The sequence below is a fragment of the Anas platyrhynchos genome, chromosome 1 (assembly GCF_047663525.1).
Source record: "Anas platyrhynchos isolate ZD024472 breed Pekin duck chromosome 1, IASCAAS_PekinDuck_T2T, whole genome shotgun sequence".
NCBI lineage: Eukaryota > Metazoa > Chordata > Aves > Anseriformes > Anatidae > Anas > Anas platyrhynchos.
The window spans coordinates 157,155,369-157,175,495 of NC_092587.1; the positions used below are offsets into that span (position 1 = coordinate 157,155,369).

At 37.1% G+C, this 20,127-nt stretch overlaps 1 protein-coding gene across 1 annotated transcript in view; it reads right to left on the bottom strand.

Moving 5' to 3' along the window:
- Positions 1-20,127, bottom strand: part of LOC140001296 (uncharacterized) — a 739,961-nt gene that overhangs the window by 417,850 nt on the left and 301,984 nt on the right. The gene's annotated exons all lie outside the window — the stretch shown is intronic.

Below are 20,127 nucleotides of genomic sequence, written 5' to 3' on the forward strand. Positions count from 1 at the left end.
TTTAAATAAGCAAATAAATTATAAGTGTTAATAAAGATTTCAAGTCAAAAGAATATTCCACAACCATTCTTTAAACTTCATCTGTTTTTTCAAACATTGACTAAAACGTTTCCTTGTTATTGTGGCATGATGCCACTCTGTAGTTTAAGAAATTATTAAAACACTGAAAACAACCATTCCAAACATAACTGTCAAGTCTGTTTCAGCAAGTAGTGAAATCAATTAGGCTATTTTTATGTTTAAAATTTAATGTATGTTTAATAGGCACAAGGTGATTAATCTCTTAGCAAGTGTAGGATTTCACATTCTGAAACCACAGTTCTTGTTTCTGAATACAAGCCTGCATCCACAGTCTAGCTCCAGTTATGAAAACACAAACAAACAAGCAAACATGGTTTGGAATACATTTTGTTATGTCAGTGAACAAGGAATGAATAGAAATCATGTCAACTTCACAGAGATATCCTGAATTAATTGTTCTATGAAAACATACTTCTCATAATCTGGGATTACAATCCAGGAGTACCAGAAAAAGTACTTCACAGAACATAAATAGCTGATAATTTGAATGGGTACTTGCAACTGGTAATGATAAACAGAGTTCTAGGACAGCAGGCATGGAATCTGAAATGCATTTCTCACATATGCCAGATAGTAACAAGTAACATACCTGGAAAAAATAAAATGAAATACAGTAACACTTTTTTTTTTTTTTTTCCCCCCCAGGGACATCACAATTCAGTGTTAAAGTCATAGAGATTTTGACTCATTTTAACACTCAATGATAGTTAAATTTTATCGCCATTTTATTACCATTTAAATACCACTGTACTGTTCATAGTAATTATTTAAATTAATTCCAAGTACTGAATATATAATTTTCCCACTAACCGTTATATGCCTAATTTTTCCCAGAGGCACACTGATGGTATTTCCAGTCTCATGAGGTAGCTACATGAACAGAAAATTTACTATAACAATTGAAAGCTAGGTCCTTGCTGGTATACTTCAGAGGAGAGTTTGCCTTGCATTTTTTAATACTGAAGGGGCAAATTCTACATTTTATTTTCTTTGCCCACTTTACAGAGACTGAAAGAAGGATTTAATTACCTTTTTTATTTGGGGGGGGGGGGGGAAGGGGGAGAGAGGGGGGAGAGAGGAGATAGAGGAGAGAGGGGAGAAAGAGTAAATTGCCTATGTTAAAGTATATTTGATACCCAAGCTAGCTGTCTTACATTATGCAAATATATTTGAGTAATAAGCATAAGAAAGCCCACAGGAAAACAAAGATCACCTTCACCCTTTATATGTACACCTTTTACACTGTGTGGAGATAAGTTTTAAGCAAATACCTAATCAAGAGTATTACAAGTGCCTCACTATGTACTGGATTCTGCCTACATATAGATTGTCCAATATCAGGGAATATGTCAGTTATAAAGTTATAAGCTGTCATTGCTATGGACCCACAATAACTGATGAATCTGTGGAGAAAATTAATGGAGAATTTTGCCTTTGGATATTTCCTGGAGATGCACATGTGGCGCCCTGCATATGACATCTGGAATCTACTACCCTAAATAAAAATAAGACAAGCAAGGAATATTATGTGCTGAGTAATTTCACACTTTTTTTTTTTTTTAACATGAACCCGAGGCTTAACTATGTCTATGATAATTTGTCCCATTTGCACTTGTGTACTGCTAAAATGACAGGTTAACAATTACTTACATATTCAATTGAATTCTGCACCAGGCAGTACAGCAGAACGCAGAAGTGAAACATTTTCTGGATATTAAGTTCAATTCTTCTCCACATCAGACTCAATTTTCTATGCTTCAATGACAAAATGGGGTCTCCCAGCTGGTAGCATAATGAGCTGGACTAGACCAATTTCACATCAAAACTGACTGTAAAACAAGTTTTGAAATCTAAAGGTACAGATCATGGACCTCTCTCTCTTTCTTTCTCTCCTGATCAGATATACTTTAAACATTTGAAGAGTTGCATATACTTCAGATTCTTCTTTTTACTCTTTTCATAGCTTATTTTGACAATATATATCATTTGGTGGTTTGTGTATTGGATAAACAGAAACAAGGCAAATGCTTTAAATTAATTGAAATAAAAATAAAATAAAAAATAAGTTACAGCTAAATCTGGACAGGTTGTCAATATATGTAGGTGGAATCTTGGAGTGACATGGTCTTCTGAAACACTGGACGATAAATGTAAAAACAGCAACAACAACAAAACACCACCACAAACAACAACAAACAATACAACACACAAAAAACACACACAGAGGAAACATAGCATTTAATCTTGTACCTTCTCCCATTGTAGTAAAGCTACATATTTTGGAATTTTTATGTAAAATAAAGTGACATCAGTCAGGTGCTGAATGCTTTTGTTTTTTAAACTGTTGTCAACTGCACCATTATAATGTTTCAAAAGTATAAAGAAGTGGAATTGTAAGTTTACTACAAATTATTCAGAATATTTTCCATTTTAAGCAGCACATTATTACAGAATAAACTACATGATGGAAACTGATTCAAACAAGTTATAAAATTAACCTTTCTTTTCAAATGTCTAACGTCACTGATATTCTTGGCATTATAATCATTTTTTGCTGAATAATTCATATCTGAAAAGGTTACTAAATCTGTAGCACAGTTTTGTTTTCATCAATAAAATAAACTTTTGCTTGATCTCCTTCTGCTAAATTGCACAAAATCTATTGCACAGGGAAATTGAGTTTTATGTTTAAATATTAATTGAAAGAAAGGAACTGCATGAAAACTGCAAATTGTATAGTCCTATATGTCTTAGGGTAATCAAGAATCTTAATCTTTTGTCTCAGTAGAAGGGAGAGGAGAGGAGAGGAGAGGAGAGGAGAGGAGAGGAGAGGAGAGGAGAGGAGAGGAGAGGAGAGGAGAGGAGAGGAGAGGAGAGGAGAGGAGAGGAGAGGAGAGGAGAGGAGAGGAGAGGAGAGGAGAGGAGAGGAGAGGAGAGGAGAGGAGACGAGACGAGACGAGACGAGACGAGACGAGACGAGACGAGACGAGACGAGACGAGACGAGACGAGACGAGACGAGACGAGACGAGAGGATGCTCATTACTTAACAGTATATATATATATACACACATATAATCATCCTTTCAGTCATTGAAGAGAAGGAAAGGCCTTTTCCTCCTCTTTGCTTTTTAGGTGACCATCACTACAAGCATCAGTCCAATGTTTTTCTTTGACCTCCTCTTGTTGACATACTTGAAAAAAACCTTTTCTCTTTTCTTACACCACAGTGGCCAGAGTCAACTCAAGTTCATCTTTATTTTTCTCCCAGAAGATGTGACCTGCAGCTCTATAGTCTCCTTGTGAATCCAAACCTTGTTTCCAGAGGCCATATGGTTCCTTTTTCTGCCTTACTTCCAGGTTCAGTTGCTTTTTCACCCAGAACAGTCTTCTGCCCTGCTTGCTTTGCTTGTGGCACTTCAGTCAGAGTTAAGAAAGATGAGAAGAAAGCTGCAAAATACTGAAACATTATATACATGTATCATTCATTGTCAGATTCATTGTTTTAACTAAAAAAGTCTTCATTTAAGAATGTGTTCTAGGTAGTGCCGGATCTTATACTTGAATTAGGATTGTTCATTAAAACAGAATTGTTCTTTAAAACAAACAAACAAACAAATCTGTTGATTAACACATTTTAGCCATGTATACTGACTTAGTTCAATATTATCTAACCATTTTACTCTAGAATATAATTAATATATTAATTTTCAGATTAATCACCAGGGAAATATCATTCAACGTATTTTGCAGTAAAGGAAACCTCTCTAAAAACTAAAACAAAACCGCAACCACCACCACTATCACCACCAACAAAATCATTTTACCTCCTCAAGAGTAAAGCTAAGAACAAGCTAAGAAAAATTATTTATGTATTTCTACACCACTGGGGGGAGAGTGAACTGAGAAACCGTCCACTTGCCTTTCTAACATCCAATACTTTTTACCCTGCATTATTAACCCTACCAAAGCTCCAATTCAAGAAAGCACATGAAAATGCACTTACATCTTATTTCTCAAATGTTGCTGTTTAAAAAAAAAATAGTATTGTCATAAATGTATTTCATAAATGTTTTTGGTAGACTATGTATAATAACGAAAAAACTTGAAGTCTACAAAACCAACCACCTCTGCCTATTTCCATCCATTTTCATTATTAAGTCACTCTCTAAAGTCCTGTCTTTTTTATCTAGGTCTCCAACTGCATACAAAAATGGGGAACAAACAAAGGTTTACATTTAATTGGTGAAATATAATTGATTTTGGATTTTTCCCAATATTGATTTTGAGGACAGTCAAAAGTGAGCTAATATTAGTGAGCTAATATTAGGTGCTCAGAACCTACACAATCTACTAACACTTGCCTCACAGAGATACTGTTTAGGGTGGAAGCTTTCTGAGAGTTTTTTTGAACTTTTAGGGTGGACCTTTTACATTCAGTCAACCTCACTGCTGAAGCAGGTCTACTTATAGAAATTTGCCCAAGACTATGGCCAGTTGGGTTTTGAATACCTCTATGGATGGAGACTACACAAATTTTCTGGGTAACCTGGGCCAGTGTTTTCCCAGGACTGCCCCTCACAGTAAATGAGTGTTTGCCTGGGTTTAAATGGAATGTCATACCTCCTGTACTGTCAGTTAACACCTAACAAGAGTCTGGCAAGATGTTAGTGAAGATGAGATGTCTTCATTATATCTCATGAGGCGTTTGCACACTTTGGTAAGATCAGCCCTAAATCTTTTCTAGGCTGAACAGTCCCAGCTCTCTCAGCTTCTCCTCATACAAAATATGTTCCTGTTCCTTAATCATCTTTGTGGGTCTTTGCTGCACTGAGCCTGCTAAGGCCAGTCTTGTACTGGGAACACTGGACCCTGTGCTCCTGATGCAGCCTCACTTGTGCTGAGCAGAGAGAAAGGATCACTTTCCTTGAACTATTGGCAATGCTGTTCATAGTATAGCCCAGCATCCTGCTGGAAATTTTTGTCATATACTGTGAAATTTTGGCTTGTGGTCATCTTACTGTACACCAGGATCCCAGGGTCTTTCTCAGCAGATCTTAGCCTGCTGGCCTCTGACATTTAGTGGTTCATGGGGTTATTCCTCTCCAGATGCAGAGCTTTTCATTTTCCCTTGTTGATCTTCATAAGTTTCCTCCCTGCCCACTTCTCCAGCCTGTTGATGTTCTACTGAATGGCAGCACAAATATCTGATGTATCCACCACTCCCCCAAGTCTCGATTCATCTTGTTGTGGTTTGACTCTGTCCCATTGTCTACATCATTACTAAAGAGGTTAAACAGTATTAGACTCAGTAGTGACCCTTGGAGTACACCGCCAGTGACTTTCCTTCAATTGGGATTTTTTTCTACTTACAAAACTTGCTGGGCCTGATTATTTAGCCAGTTTTCACTCCATCTCAATATACGCTTATCTAACCCATACTTTGTCATCTTTTCCATGACAATGTCATGGGAGACATTGACAAAGGTTTTTATAAAATCACCAAGTCAGTCACCTAAGATGAAGATAAGATGAAACTTCTTAGTATGAAAAGGCTTCCATAGAACATGACCCTTATGTATGAAGTAGAATTATTCATACACCTGGAAGAAACCTTTTTTTTACAGTTTCCAGGAAGAATCACAGAATCACAGAATTTCTAGGTTGGAAGAGACCTCAAGATCATCGAGTCCAACCTCTGACCTAACACTAACAGTCCCCACTAAACCATATCCCTAAGCTCTACATCTAAACGTCTTTTGAAGACTTCCAGGGATGGTGACTCCACCACCTCCCTGGGCAGCCCGTTCCAGTGCCTAACAACCCTTTCAGTAAAGAAATTCTTCCTAACATCTAACCTAAAACTCCCCTGGCGTAACTTTAGCCCATTCCCCCTCGTCCTGTCACCAGGCACATGGGAGAACAGGCCAACCCCCACCTCGCTACAGCCTCCTTTAATGTACTTATACAGAGCAATAAGGTCACCCCTGAGCCTCCTCTTCTCTAGGCTGAACAAGCCCAGCTCCTTCAGCCGCTCCTCATAGGACTTGTTCTCCAGGCCCCTCACCAGCTTCGTTGCCCTTCTTTGGACCCGCTCAAGCACCTCGATGTCCTTCTTGTAGCGAGGGGCCCAAAACTGAACACAGTACTCGAGGTGCGGCCTCACCAGAGCCGAGTACAGGGGGACGATCACCTCCCTAGCCCTGCTGGTCACAGTGTTTCTGATACAAGCCAGTTAAAGAAGGTCATTCAAAATTGGCAAGGAACTGATGAGAACATTAATCTGTAAAAATGCAGTAAACACCAGATCCTCACAGAAGCAAATGAAAACAAAAGGAAATCCACTAGTTCCAGGGAAAGACCCTGCACTCAACTCACACATGTGCAAGAAAAACAATAACAAACAGAATAACAGGAGTCCTGATATTACAAGACAGCTCTTTGCAGTGTCTCCTATTCCACTCATTTTAACAAACCTTGCTTTTTTTTTTTTTTTTTTTTTTTTGTTGTCTTCACCTACTTAAGAATGTAGACCAGTTTAAATAACTCCTTCAAATTCTCCTTCAGTTTTATCTTATGACAAGCAGAATACCAAAAAAATAAGAAACGGAAACAGAAGAAAACATATGAAAACAGAAAAAAAAAAAATAAAAGAAAAAAAAAAAGGAAAAAAAAAAAAGAAAAAAGGCAACATAAGAAACAGAATACTTTCAGTATTCAAATAAGAAACAAACATATCATTTTGCACCTAAGTGTTCATCTTGACCTAAGCAGACAGCCCAATTTTACTCTGTTTAAAATATATATATATATGTATATTTTGATTCCTCAGAAGACCTTCAATAATAATGAATAATTGATAGCATTTGGGTTCAAGAAAAAGATGTGTTATGAACTCAGATAAAAACAAAATATACAGTTGGAAATAATTCATCTTAAGAAAAAATATGAAGAAAAAGCTCTTGTAGGAAAGTTTTCATTCAAACACATAACAGACAGCTTTCACTTTAGATTACAGGCTTGTATCAATTGGGTTTTAGGAAAGCTTAAGAACAGTATTATGAGTCATTTAAAATCTGATTCCTTTTTCTCTTTTCCTTTATTTGTGGAATCAGCCAATATCTTGTTCACATCATTTATTTATGCAACCTTAGTTGCACAGATGTATTATTAAAAAGGTCTACACCTTTTCATCTCTGACTTTGCACTCCTGATAACCCAGCTACAAAAACTGTCGAAATGAACTGAAACTCTGCCAAAGTCTTGCCACAGAACTGCTTAGGCTAACGCTTCAGACAAGTTCACTCAGACAAGTTCAGCATAAATTGTTACAGTCTTATTTTGCTAAAAACTTTAGACACAGATAGCTTTCCCTGTGAATATACATAGGATTTTTAGGGGGTACTGTCAGCTTATTGAAGTGAAACTGATACTGGTATGAAAAGTTTTGATACAAAAAGAGGACAAGGTGACCTGAAGCTAGGATGATTCCTTATCTTGCCAAACATTCATATTTTGGTAAAGTCTATAACGCATTGTCTGTATGTATGTGGAATCTAATGGAGATTAATTCATGTAGTGTACATACATACACTCTATAAGGCAGTAGCTTCCCTTAAAAAGAAAGAACTATCCATCATGATTTCCTCTCACATCAAAGAGAACAGCATCTAGTTGGTGAATTGTTTATTCCAGATGGCTCAGTGGGCATATTAACTACCAGTAGGTAATCATCAGATATCAATGTACTTACAGTTTATTGTGTTTTGCAATATTTCTGTACAGTATATGCTCATTAGCAAGGGTCTATAGTGTCCTTGCCTGTCTTCTGTGCTTTCGATGCCATAAAGCAGTAAGAATTTCTGTGGCATTCCCTTGTGACTTATGTGGCTTTTGAGCTACTGTTTAAGCAAAAAGATCAATCTCTTGTTCAACATTATTATTCTGCATAGACTAAAAATAAAATAATATCAACCTAAACATACTACTCATTCACTTCACATATTCACTCTTGCTTTTGCCTACATACCTCTACTGTTTTTTTTTTCCTGTTACTGTGAAGTAATTTTACTACAGCTGTTACCTGTTGTCAGCAGACAGGATGTGTGGCACTTTTACTCAATTAAAGTGACACAAGGAAACATCAAATATTTCAAAATTTTGGAGTTACTTTATATTAAATATATATATATATATAAAGATACAACTAAAAATGTACTATTCTAACAGAGACTCTGTCCATTTCTGTATATTTTTGACTTCAACTATAACTATTTTGTCAGTTCTGTAAATACACCATTTTGAACATTATTTGTAGAGATACTGATTTAATATTTTTAATATTTATATTGTGATAGCTGAAATAAATTAATAGGAAGAGGAAAAAAAAAAAAAAAAAGCTACCTCCCATAATCTGTTAAATATCTGATCAAAATATTATTGTAATAATTTCACTAAGAACTGTCCCACTGCAGATAAATATGTCCATTTTCATTCCTATAAAATAAATAAAATTAGATCAAGTGTATTTAAACACTGACTCAGGTTCAAAACTGCTTTTTAAAATATATATTTTATTTTACACTGAAAAAAAAAAAAACACAGTACAGCTTCACAAATATTTTTGCTACGGTATTCTCTGGCAAAAATATGGCCCTGAACTTAGCTTTAATTTTACCATGGAAATATGTAAGGTTTACAATAGGTCACTGTCTGTTTCTTTATAGGGTTAGTGATAGCAGAGCAATAGTAACTCTGTAAATCATTCTGATCTCAAGATACATCTGTCAGTGGCCGAGTCTTCAATTTATCAACTCATTTTGCAAATCACAAAATACTTGCTCTGTTTCTCAGATAGAGGCTGAAGTAATCACAACACAGCTTCCTTAAAGGAAAGGAAGGAAGGGACAGATTTTCAGCTATTACAAACTGGCAAAACTTTACTTGCTGTTGAGTGCAGTTAAGCAATACTGTGAGAGACTTTAGTCAGTAGATTTGCTTAATATTACACTTCAATGATTTATACCTTTATCTTCACATAAAGCTTGTCAAGGGGAAAAAGGAAATATGAAGGAGTCATCTTCTCTTTATTACAGATAAGATTAGATATTACAGATAAGATAAGATTTAGATTACTTACTAAACCAGGGTGGGTTGACCCTAGCCAACATCCAAACACCCACAAAGATGGTCACTCAATCCCCTCTCTTGCAGGATGAGGAGAAAACAATGAGAAAGTGAGAGGACTGAGAGGACTAATAGAATGAGGGAAAGATAGTTTAATAAGGAAAATAAATGCTAAGAACACCATTAGAGCAAAGAAGGAATTAATCCACTAATTCCCATCAGCAGACAGATGCTCAGCCATTTCCGGGAAAGCAGTACCTCTGCACATGTAACATTTACTGAGGAAGACAAATGCTGTAGCAACAGATCTTGCCCCTTTATCTCCCTTTCTCTGAACTTTTATTGTTCAACATGATGTCATATAGTATGGAATATCCCATTGGTCATTTTAGGTCACCCGATCTAGTTGTATGCACGCCCAGCTTCTAACGCACCCCCCCAGTTGCTTTGCTTGCAAGGCGGTAGAATACGATGAAAAGTCCTTGACAAAGTGTAAGTGCTGCTCGGCAAATACTAAACCCATTATTATGAGTGTTATCAATATTATTTTCACCCTAAATTGAAAACACAGCACCATTCCAGCTACTAGGAAGAAAATTGACTCTATTCCATCTGAATATTGAAGACAATAACCACCTGTAACCATTATAATATTGTAATAACCAATGTAACCATTGTAATAACCAATGTAACCATTCTGTACCATACCAGCTTCTTACCCAGCCTCAGTCTACTCGCTGGCAGAACAGTGTCAGAAAGAGAAAAGGCTTTGATGTTTTGCAAGCACTGTTCAACCATAGAAAAAGCATTGTTGTTATCAACAATGTTTTAATCACAAATCCAAAACACATCACCATATGAGCTATTATGAAGAAAATTAATGCCATTTCAGTCAAACTAATCATACTACCAACAAAAGTTCAAATATACGTTGCATCAGTTGTGACAGGTGCTGGAGACATTCACAGTCTGCTTATTATAACTTATCATATACACAAGTCCCCAGATCTGAGAGTTTGTTTTTGTAAAACCTGTAAATATATGCATTCTGTATCATTACTAATCACAGATGGATACTTATATTTACATAATTCTTCATATAATCACATTATTTTCCCAGAACAACTAGTATATTTTATATTTATAACTACATATTTTAAAATGTTCTCAGTAAGGATATATACACAAAACATTAATGTCTGAGTAATACAGTCAGATTTTCCATTACTGTTCATATTCTCATCTATTTATTAAATGTTGGATTTGACTCCTCTGAACTGTTAGAATAATACTAGAAAGTTAATGGTGTATTTCTCTTAATTTAGATATTTCATTCCCCTTTGACTATTTTAGGATGAAATTCTTGTCCTTGGAAGCGCCTATTTCTCTCTATTTACTGTATGGACATTTTCTAGCTAAGGCTTAGATGTACACCTTTAAAATTGAAAATTTAAACTGTTGAATCCTACTGTAACTTTGTTTTTTTCAAGCCACCTTGTCTTCCACTTCGTATGTATTAATATATCAAATTCTGGTAATCCGGGTTAAATACTGGGAGATAAATAATTGCTTCAATTATATAAACTACTCTAGCACCAAATCATCAGGATTTAATGTTTGTTCCAAATATATATATATATATATATTTAATTAAACCTTATCTATTTATTTATTTATTTTATTATTTAAGATCAGAAACTGTGTAAATAAAGGGACAATCCAGGAGAGCACCTGGAATGCATTTTTCAAGTTCTATAGAATTTGGGATGCTAAGGAGAATCATGACAATCTTGCACTGGATAAGAAACTTTCCAGGATGCTCTCACATCCTAGAAAATCTCTTTGAAATCTCTTTGAAATCTCTTTGAATTTTATTATATTTATTGAATTTTATTATATATATTATATTTTTATTTCTTTCATCAGCAAACATGTCCTGCAGTATGACTGTATTTGTGGCTAAAGCCTGCATTTTACTGACACATTTCACAGTTTTCTAACTATCATTCAGGAATCTTTCTTTATTGTGTCAATTATATAATTACTTTGGTTGTCTAGATATGTTTTTCCAACAATAGCAAAAAATCAATCAGTCCAAAACATGGCCCTGTTGCTGTAGTTTGGAAGGTAGTAAGAGACCTGTGTTTCCCAGTGCTGATAAAGGAGGATAACAGTAGTCAGGCAAAAGTTCTTTTGCTGTGGTCCAGTATCCCAGAGAATGCAAGGCACAATCTGTTGTTGCTTGTGTTCAGTGACCTCTTTCCTAAGTATTAGATGTAGCCGCTCTCTCAGCAGAGGGAAGTACTGCACAGCTAAAGCCATTTAAAAGGACTTGTGACCACCATGATGAACAAGTGGTATTGTTCACAAGTGAAAGAAAGCAGAGGTTTGTGCTGGTTTGTCAGTTCAGGGAGGAATATGGCAAATGTGTGGGAGTGTGGGAGGAGGAATATAGCATCTGATTATTCCTAGGCCTCTTATCATAATATGTAAATGCTAATATGAAATGTGTAAATTGTCCTCCAGAAATAACAAGATAAGCTATTTGCTTTCCTGAATCAAAGACTTAATTACTATGCAATTACTATAGCTATACATATAACATATATATATATATATATAAAAGCTTTTCCTATGACATTTAGCTTAGACGTGTCACAATGACTTAGACATTTTAAAATGAAATCGAAATATAGAGGCTTAAATATCATAGCACAGTAACTTGTTGTTACCAAAACCTCATGAGAATCTTGGAAAATTTAACCTTTAATATTGAATTGAAAATGTATGTGTATTAAGTCAGAGCTTATAATTTTCTATCAATTTAGTACATGGTTAATCACCATTACCTAACTTAGCACTATCTAATTTTATCTCCATTAGATTGTAGTTGTGCCAATACTATTCCATTTTAAGAGTGCAAGTCACTATCATTACAGTGAATCACAGTTACCTAGGAGATAACCCAATAAAACAGTCTTTCTGATGCAGCTTCTCCAGTGAAGAAAAGTACACTGTAATAATACTCTACATTTATATGGCACATTTGTCCCAAAACACTTCACAAATTATGTACAAAGAGCATCACAAAACTGGGGCAGCTTCTAAGTAGTGAAAGGCAGAAGGCAACAACCGTTGCCTGAGAGCAATGGAAAGGAAGAAATTTAAGTGACACTTCCAGTTTTTAAATTATGCCTGCATTTCCAATACCTACACACCCAATAAATAACTCTTTTGCATCTTTTCTATGATGTACGTGGAAGAAAAACAGAGAGCAAGAGACAAGCTGTGACCACCATCAGGTCCCACCAGTGTCTTCCATTCTCTAGAATGAACTACAACTCTCTCTTCCTTCCTTTATAAAGAGAAGTGCTCCCACACTCTTATCTTCTTCATGGTCCTCCTCTGGACTTGTCCATGTCTCCCTTGTGCTGGGGGCTCCAGGGCAGAATGCGGTACTCCAGGAGGGATTCCCACAAGAGCAGAGTAGAAGTGGAGAATCACCTCCCATGTGCCCATCAAAATGAAACAGTTTTTAGTTAAAGCATAGATGATACAAAAACCTCCAAATAACCAGTTCTATATTCCCCAAAGCAGCCCAGAAAGAGGTCTGCAAAACCAGTAACTAGGAAGAAAAACTAATTCTGTTGAAAAAAAAAAAAAAAGTGTGACTCATGGGCATTATTATATTTTATATATATACATGTATATATATATATTTTTTTTTTTTCAGTGTGAACACAGAATAGAGAACAGTAGTTGAAAAACCGCAAAAGGCAAGAAGGTGTGACGGATAAGACTGTAAAAACTATTAAAAGAAAGAAAAAGGAGAGATACTTGGGTGGGTTCAATAATGCCTTTAATAAGTCATAGGAAATTTCTTCCACATAGAAATTAGGAGTTTTAAAAATGAGAATAAAAGAATGGAGAAGAAAACTTTATTTTATTTTATTCTTTTTATTTATTTATTTTAAACAAAAGGAATTTACATGATTGATATCTGTGCTAGAGCACTGTTATCTAGAGAGGTTAATTTCATAGAAACATAGAATTTCTTGGGTTGGAAGGGATCTTAAAGGTCATCTACTCCCAACCTGCTTGCCATGGACAGGTATGCCACCCACAAGATGAGGCTGCCCAACCTCATCCTGACCTTGTCCAACCTGGTCTTGAACACCTCCAGGGATGGCACATCCACTGCTTATCTGGGCAGCCTGTGTTACTGCCTCACCACACCCCACAGTGAAGAATTTTCTCCTAAAATCTCATCTAAATCTCCCCTCTTTTACTTTAAGACCGTTCCCCCTTCTCCTATTATTAGAGCAAATGGCCTGTTTTCCATCTTTTTTTATAAGACTCATTTAAGTACTGAAAACCTGCAATGAAGTCACCCCAGACCCTTCTGTTCTTCAGGCTGAACATCCCTAGCTCCTTCAGCTTGTCTTCATAGGAAAGGTACTGTAGCCTTCTGATCAGCTTTGTAGCCCTCCTGTGGATGTGCTCTAACATTTCCACATCCTTCTTGTGCTGGGAGCCCCTGACCTGGATGCAGTACTCCAGGTGGGGCCTCACAGGGGCAGAATAGAGAGAGACAATCACCTCCCTTGACCTGCTGGCTGCTGATCTGTTGATGCAGTTGGCCTTTCTGAGCAGTAAGCATGCACTGCTGACTCATGTAAAACTTTTCAACTGCCAGAACCCCCAAGTCTTTCTTCGCAGGGCTACTTTCATTGAGTTCTTCACCCAGTCTGTGCTCATGTCTAGGATTGCCCCAACCCAATTTTCTCTAAATGTGAAAGTCTTGTGGCTTTTGTCCTATATAATGGGAAAAAAAACTTGTGAAGACAACACTGATGAAATAACAGGTTTAACTGGGTAGTTGTCTCTAGACGCAACTACAATATAATTTCAATTTAAGGGTTTGGGCTTTGTTTTTGTAAAACACATTAAAATGAAGCTAAATAAGAATTAACCTGAAAGATTATTATGTGCTGGAAAATCCTAAGCTGGTTATGCTAAAATTTTGTAATGAAGATAAAACATAGTTTTATTCAGAAACAACAAAAGGAACACTTACCTCTAAATTGCCTTGAGAACTTACAAAATAGGCAGAATAAACCTAATTTTATTAGGTATTGAAAAGTGTGTCCTGGTTGCAAAGGTATGTGTTAAATATAATGTTACACCAGGCACTTTTGAGAAAACCATCATTTTAAATAAGGGTATATATACACTTGTGTTATGGTGTAGCAAATAATGCTAGGTTTTGTTACAAATGTTCTCATTAACATACAGTCTTGTTATTTGCCATAAATGACAGTTTTAGAACACTGAAACAATAAATGTTTGCTACTTGCATCTTACATGGTTTTCCATCACATTGCTATTCACCCTAAGGATTTGTTTTAACATGTTTTACCTAATCTGACCAATACTCTGCTTCCAAAGTTCAGCTGAAAAGCATTACATAAACTGACAGAGTATCTTGCACCTAAGAAGGACCATCTGAATTAGATCACAATCTTTATTGATGTGACATCTGATACACATTTTCAAGGTGTTAAGAACGAATGTAGATTTTTTACTATGTCTAAAATGCCATGGTGTCTATCTCAGACTAAAATAGTCTGTACAGTTTGATCTCATATGTTAACAATTTTGTATTTTATGATCTGTGTGATTTCCTGGAAGTAGGAGGTCCACCAAGATGTTCTGGCTTCTAGGATAAGACATCAATATTTTGTCATTCCTGATCTCTGCAAGCATAAGCTTCTTGACCTGGGCATGAGGAGGAATTAGATGAACAATGAGAGGCACTTTAAGCATATATGATGTAACAGCCTGAGCTTTAAGGTGGATCAGCCTAGTTATTTCCTCCTAGTGATCTCTTCAAAACTCATAAACTTAAAGGAAATTGCAAAATATGTCACAGGACAGTTGTATTTTAAATGATAAAACTTGTGGTAGCTAAGGAAGAAAACACAGGAAAAAAAAATCCAAAAAGATCTATTGCCCTTCTTAGTATTTTTCAGTACCCATGTTTCTAAATTCAGAGTTGTTTTTTGTCAATTTATTGACTAATTTGGAACAAACGATACAATTCTTATTTCTAGGAGGATTCCTTCTGTTTCTTCTGATACTTTCTCTTTCCTGGTCTTATAGAAAATCTTTCGAGCTACAGTTTTACAACTCATTTCTGGGACTCTTTGCTACTGCCATATCCTGCAATGGAGCTTACTTTTACTCAGCAGGTTCAGTAAGTCACCAGGGAAAAAGCAGTCTCCTCTCCTTCAGAAAGTTCACATTAAACAGTTAGTTTTAAAGGAGAATAGAATACTACGGAGAACACATGTAAAACATTCACTCTCTTTCACATAGGCTCAAGTGAAACTTTCATGAGATAGAAGAGATTCTCTCTCTCTTTTTTTTTTTTTTTTTTTTTTTTTTTTTTTTTTTTTTTTTTTTTTTTTTTATGTTCAGATTTATAAGGCAAAAACAAGAGGCGTTATCTGTTCCATGGCACTTTATATCTTTATATATATATATACAAACACACACAATAAATTAAATAATTCTCTGAAAGAGATATTCTTTTTGATTGAGACACTTCAAAGGTTAATTTGCCTTTCTATATATACAAGAAGCCTTGTTATTTACAATCTAATTTTATCTAGCATCATGTATGGAATATATTTATCTGACTCTTTTAAAATATGGGCAAGAGCCTAACCTTCCAAAGTCATTTTCAAGTTGCATAATTGCAATACAAATTGGTTTGCAGGTACCATTCAGCATTTTGACACAGAGCTAAGAAAATAATGCTAGAAGGTACTCCTTATTTCAGCAGTGTTTCAAGAGCAGTAAAATTAGTAACAATAATAAAGAGGTTTTTTTGTTGCCTAAAGCAAGAGAAACTGATGGAAAGCTAGATTCATGATAACTACCCTTAAAGTAAATGATTACCTTGATCAAATAACACTAGTGACAAGGAAGTCCAAGCAAACTATTTAAATATAGAAATAAATCATAGTTTTGTAAATTCTTTCAGCAAGTTACTGTAGAGTTTTGAATTCAAATTCTTTAAACACAGCAGTTCCTTGGTAAGCAGGCTGATAAGCAGCCATCTGGTCTTGAAGCTGCTGTAAAGATCTGATGATCAGAGGGCTGGAAAAAGCCTTTTAAGGAGCTCTTCCTTTTGACTCTGGAGCTTCCTTTTGGCTGGGGCTTTTGCCCCCAGTGCCCTTCTGTGCCTGGTTGTGGTCTCATTCATCTGGACCCAAAGCATCCCCTGCATGCTAGCACCTTGACCTGGCCCTGCTCCAATATCCACAGCCCTGCCAAGAAATTCTGAGTCTGCATCTGTGTCTGATTCCCCTGGCCAGGTCTGATCATGACTTCCACCCATAGAATCACATCCTAGCACAGCCTTGGCTGATCCCCATCCCCTGGGAGGTATCTGATGTCCAGGGCTGGAACTACACCCTAGCCGCCCTGTTTTTGGATGGCTGACAGTCCCTGTCCTGCTGCTCCATGGACACCCCCCTACTGTTTCTGGCCTGCAATGAGCTGCCAGCCCCTACAGCAACCTGCCTGATTTTCATTGTTGTTTGTTTGTTTGTTTGTTTTCACTTTATCCTCTTGTGACACATAACAAAAGGCAGTTTTCTAAAAGGCATGATGCAGCTGAAATAGCTTAGAAAGGAAAAAAAAAAAAAAGAAAGAAAGAAAATAGAAAAAAATTTGTGGGGTTATTCTGGGTCGTGCCTGCGTGCACGAGGGGAAGGGTCTGGGGTGCCTGCGAGCACAGTGGGAGGGGTCCTGGGTTCCTGGGTGGGACGCTTTGGCACTATATAAGATACTGTCATGTAGCAATAAATTGGGCTTACGGCACAGAACGCTGGTCGTTGTGTCCATTTGTCCCAGGGCCTTTCAATCGTGTTATCCGACAAAAACGAATAAAGAAAACGAGGAATAGGAAGTGGAATTTCCCAGATAGTTTTACAAAGGATCATATGAATACAATTACAACAGTTATGGTAAGCACAGCACCCAAATGATTGTGTTTTGCTTAATGAAGGAGGACTGTTAAAGCGTGCAAACTATTTCAGTTTCTCAGTTGAAACCCATTGATTCATCTGATAGAGTTAAATCTGATAGAGTTAAATAATAGGAATGTAACTGCTAACAATCAACTGAGCTTTGGGGGAGGAGGGGGAAAACATCTGTTTTTTTTTTTTTTCTCATTGATGAGATTACAAGATTGATTAATAAAGAAATTTCAAAGAAATATTCTAAATGCACAGGATTTTTATAAAGCAGGTGTCTGAGAATCACACATCAGTTTGGCCACCATATCAGAATGGTTGTTGAAGAACTTCAGTCTGTAGAAACATCATGTTGGATCACTTCAGGAAGGACAGCATCCTATTGAATCATTGGGATTAGAAATTAGAGAGCAATTGATTAAGAATGAATAGGTGCTATATTTACGATGTACTGTGCCTGTGTTGCGCTTAGACCTCCAGGTAACAGGAACCCCTCGGACCCCAAGAACCAGATCAAAACAACCTCATAGTTCAGACTTTAACCAAGGGGTCAGAGACAACGAGGACTGTTTACAAAGGGACAAGATAAGGAATGTTAAACATACAAGTTCAACCCTGATGAAGACATCTTACTTCATCCCCACGACCCTCAGTGCCCACCACCACAAGGCACTGAGCAAGCGCAGACAATAGGAATTTATGGAAATGACTTCTTGTAGCTAATTTTAATACTAAGCAGGGACAGGTTATGCATATGTATAGACATATTGGGAAACTTCATGCATATGTAACTCTTTACTGCGTATAACCACAGCAAGTTGCTGCGTTAGGGGTGCACGACTTTGGTGGGACTACCCCCCGTGCTGCCCAGCACTGAATAAACATACCTACTTTACAATCTTACTGATTGTGGAGTCAGTTTTCTGTGAGTCACTATGGGAGGGACTCCAGACTGTAGCAGAGGAGAAGAGTGAAGATGAAGGATTAGCAGAGATGAAGTATTATGGATTGACTGCAACCCACCATTCCTCTGCACAACTCAAGGGAAGGAGGTAGAAGAAGTAAATTGGGGGGAAATTGGTTTTAGTTTCCTTTTAATTTCTCACTTCTCTAGTCTGTTATTAGCAATAGACAATAAATTACATTATTCTCTTATGCTGAGTGTTTTGCCCATGACAGCAGTGAGTGATCTCCCTGATCTTATCTCAACCCATGATTTTATTTCAACATATTGTCTCTCTCTGTTTTTTTGAGGAGAGGGAGTGAGTGAATGGTGTGATAGAGTGTAGCTATCCATCATTGAAGAAAATTATACATAAAGTAGGAAGGATTCATAGGTTTTACTGAAAAAAAATCTTGTGGTTTAACCTGACAGGCAGTTAAGCATCACACAGCCATTTGCTCACTCTGCCCCAGTAGGGTGGGGGAGAGAATCAAAAAAGTAAAAGTACAAGAACTTGTGAGTTGAGATAAAGACAGTTTAATAAGAAATGGAAAACAGACAAACTAAAAGGGATTAAAATAATAATAATAAAAAAGAGTGATGTACAACACAATTGGTCACCTTCAGGTGACTGATGACCGAAGTCCAGACAGTTTCTGTCACAAAAAGAATTACGTGTTTCACTTGTAAGAGAGAATCAATACTACATGTATTGATGAAACCAGTGATTTAGCAAAGCTGAATCATGACTAAAACAGTGATTTAACACACTTTTAATGGTAAATATGACATTAACAAGATTCGTGATAGAAAGGTCACTTGATTACTAACTGCACAGAGGACAGGGTCAGCCTAAAGGCGTCAGGGAGACCCTCATATTGAGTCACAAATTTCAAAATCAAGTCCTTTTTGCCATCCAAACTCCAAGGAGTCTTGATAGGACTGGATTTTATCCTAATCCCAGATTTAACAGTTTATGCATGTGATGGTGTACTCCCCACCACAACCTTCCTGCTTAAGCAGAGCATCCTGCCTAACCAGATAACCATCAATGGCAGTCATGATGGATTTGTCCAGTAACAATGGCTGTATCCTCTATATTTGGGGGAGACAGAAGACAAATAGCCAAGGGATAGTCAGAGCAATGTACACCTCCTATCCCAGTGCTGGACAAGTCTGAAAGAAAGTCCAACTCAAGACAAATGTGGATGAAAACATGCTATAATGATGCTTTGTGGTCACGCTTCATAATCTAAGCTAAGCAGCATATAGGATTCACATCATGCATATGAGCCTTTAGACATAAACTGCTGTGCAAGTCTGTGACTAGAATTGTATTCAGCTGCACCTAGGCTCCTTACCCCTTCAGTGCAAGGAGTTTAGAAAACAAAAAGGTCCACTCAGAATCTCGTGAGTCATAGAATCATAGAATCATAGAATATCCTGAGTTGGAAGGGACCCTTAAGGATCATCAAGTCCAACTCTTGACACCGCACAGGTCTACCCAAGTTCAGACCATGTGACTAAGTGCACAGTCCAATCTCTTCTTAAATTCAGTCAGGCTCGGTGCAGTGACCACTTCCCTGGGGAGCCTGTTCCAGTGTGCAACCACTCTCTCTGTGAAGAACCCCTTCCTGATGTCCAGCCTAAACTTCCCCTGCCTCAGCTTAACTCCATTCCCGCGGGTCCTGTCGCTGGTGTTAATGGAGAAAAGGTCTCCTGCTTCTCGACACCCCCTTACGAGGAAGTTGTAGACTGCGATGAGGTCTCCCCTCAGCCTCCTCTTCTCCAGGCTGAACAGGCCCAGTGCCCTCAGCCGTTCCTCGTACGTCTTCCCCTCCAGGCCTTTCACCATCTTCGTAGCCCTCCTCTGGACACTCTCAATGTCAATTGAGTCAATGAGGGTTTCCCTACTTTAATGCTGCCTTACCCAA